Below are 2,704 nucleotides of genomic sequence, written 5' to 3' on the forward strand. Positions count from 1 at the left end.
CAGGTGCCGTCCTTCTTCTTGACGAGTAGCACCAGTGCCGCGTAGGGGCTCACGCTGTGAGTAATGATCCCCGAGTCCAGCATCTCGCGGACCTGCCGCTCGATCTCGTCTTTCTGCAGGGGGGAGTAGCGGTAGGGGCGAGTATTGGCCGGAATCGCCCCTTCCACCAATGTGACGGTGTGGTAGTACTGACGGTGCGGCGGCAGTCCTTGGGGCGCGGCGAAGACATCGGTGTACTCGTCGAGGAGGTCGGCGAGTGGGGTCTGGCTCGGTGACTTGCGCTTGGTCTGCACAGGCGGACAAGCATCCACCATGGCCATTGCCCAAACCTCGTTGCCGGCGATCAACTTGCGAAGTTCTGCTGGCTCCATCGCCGTCACGGTCTCGGTGGCCTTGGGTTTGACGCCGCGCAGCGTGACTTGCTCGCCGTCGTGGAGGAATGAGACGAACTTGTCTTGCCAGTGGCAGATCATGGGGCTGTGCTGCGCCAGCCAGTCCATGCCCAAGATGCCATCGTAAGCGCCGATGTCGAGCTCGCGCATTGGTGTCGAGAAGGTGTGCCCCTGCATCCACCACTTCAGGTCGGGTACGATGCGATCACAGGTGAGGCGATCGCCGTTGGCGACCCGTACTTCCACCGGCGGCGAAGGTTGGGTTTGTGCGTCGATGCGGTCGACGAAGCTCTTGTTGACGAAGCTGTGGGTGCTGCCCGAGTCGAGGAGGAGCAGCATGACTTGGTTCCCGACCAAGGCGCGCAGGCGAATAGTGCTCGGCGAGTCGGAGCCGTCCAGCGCCTGGGCTGACAGAACGCAGCACTCCGCAGGCCGATCTGGTGGAGCGGGCTCGTCCAAGAGCTGGAGAGCATGGATCGCGTCGTCGGAGAGAACCTCCCCATGCCCCCCACGTGTATGGTGAGCAATTGTGCCGGCTGCGCGCAGCGGTGCTCCCGTGAGTATTTGTCGCCGCACTTGAAGCAGAGGTTGTTGGCGCGCCTGTAATCCTGCAACTGGCGCTCCCGAGCGAATTCGTCGCCGACAGCGCGTGGGGCTGCTGCTTGGCGCGGTTGAGCCGCGTTTGTTGGTGGAGGAGGATGCCCTGGAGGAACTGGTCAGCCCCATGGACGTGTCGTGCCCAGCTCTTCCTCCTGAATGCGCGCCAGCACGGATGCGCGGGTGATGCTCGACGGGGCTTGTAGACGAACCGCGGCGCGCAACTCGTCCTTCAGTCCCAACAAAAACTGGGTGATGAAGAACTTGTTGTTGATGGAGGGATCCAACGCCAGAAGGTGATACATGAGTTCATCAAACGCCGTGCGATAATCGGCGGCACTGCCCGTCTGCCGTAGCTGAAGGAGACGATGCATAGTGAGCTCGAACTCGTCCGCACCAAACTCTTCGAGCACAGCGGCGCAGAACATGTCCCATGTCAGGTTGCGGTGACTCTGGCGAAACGCCTGGAGCCAGTGTGCCGCCTGCCCCTTGATGTATAGAGCAGCGGTAGGCACCCAAAATTGCTGACCCACCTTGTAGAGCTCAAAGTATGCCAAGCAACGATCCAGCCATAGGTAGGGTGCGGATCCGTCGAAATGGGGGAAATCGTGTTTTGGGGGTTTGTGGTAGGAGCTCTCTGGGTGGCTGGGGCTAGGCGGCGGCGCGGTGACCCCAGCCATGGGCGCACTGAGAGGGGGAACCGGAATGAGTGGTGGTCGGTTGTCCCCCAGACGAGCGTGAGCAGAGGCGAGACGATGGGGCTCCGCGTGGGGGGCTGATGGCGCGGAGGCGGTGGCGGTGGTGGTGGTGGTGGTGGTGGTACCAGCGTGGTGACAGAGCCCACTGGTGAGGTCAAGCCGTCGACGGTCTTGCGGGTCGCATCGATGTCTGCCTGCGTCAGATTGAGCTGCCGCGAGAGGCCACGCAGCTCCGCCGAGATCTGGTTGTTGAAGGCGATATGCGCCTCGAGTTGCTTGTCGCGGAGAGCGGTTTGCTCGTCGAGCTTGATGAGGAGGGAGTCGAGCATCTTCGCGATGTGGGCGTTCCCTTCCTCCATGGCTTCCAGGACTTGCCGCGTCGCAACGGAGGGCTTAGAGGGCGCCGTTGCTCCTGCCTGAAAGGGGATCGAACCCCGCGACAGATTTTGGGCGAGATCCGGCGAGCGGACTCGCACCGTGCGCGGTGGATGTTACCTATCCACCTCCCAAGCTTCAGAAGGTGTAGCGGCGGCGAGGGGAAAAAATTGGCTCTGAATACCAATGTAACGCCCCTGATCAGAGAGGGGATCGGCGATCTAGAGTAGGTGAGAGGGAGCAGGTGAGGAAGGGGGGTGAGCTTAGAGAAGGGGTTAGGATTGTAGAGGAAGGTTTGGATACAGAGAATGATCTACACACGCATGCCTCCACACGGCCACAGGCGGCCACCCTTAACGCACCCACGCCTCCACTTGGCAGGCCAGCTGGCTGGGCCCGCCAGCCAGCACCTAGGCACACTAATCAGCTGATTAGGTGTGACAGTACGACAGAGACACACCTCCACACATCCTGCTACGAAGCTAGACGCACCATCAGGATGGGGATAGAACATGTGAGACATTATTCTTACTAAGGGACATGACCGTCGCCACACAGCCCCAACCAAGACGCTGAACCTAACAAGAACGAGAACGGGGTCCCTCCCGCCGGCAGGGGGCGAGATCGTCCACACCTCCATGG

General features: G+C 61.3%; 1 pseudogene; it reads right to left on the minus strand.

Moving 5' to 3' along the window:
* Positions 1-577: 577 nt before the first annotated feature.
* LOC147971469 (uncharacterized) lies at positions 578-2,160 on the minus strand (annotated as a pseudogene).
* Between the last annotated feature and the right edge of the window lie 544 nt (positions 2,161-2,704).

Source organism: Triticum urartu, chromosome 5A (assembly GCF_056163025.1).
Source record: "Triticum urartu cultivar PI428250 chromosome 5A, HENAU_Tu73, whole genome shotgun sequence".
Classification (NCBI taxonomy): domain Eukaryota; kingdom Viridiplantae; phylum Streptophyta; class Magnoliopsida; order Poales; family Poaceae; genus Triticum; species Triticum urartu.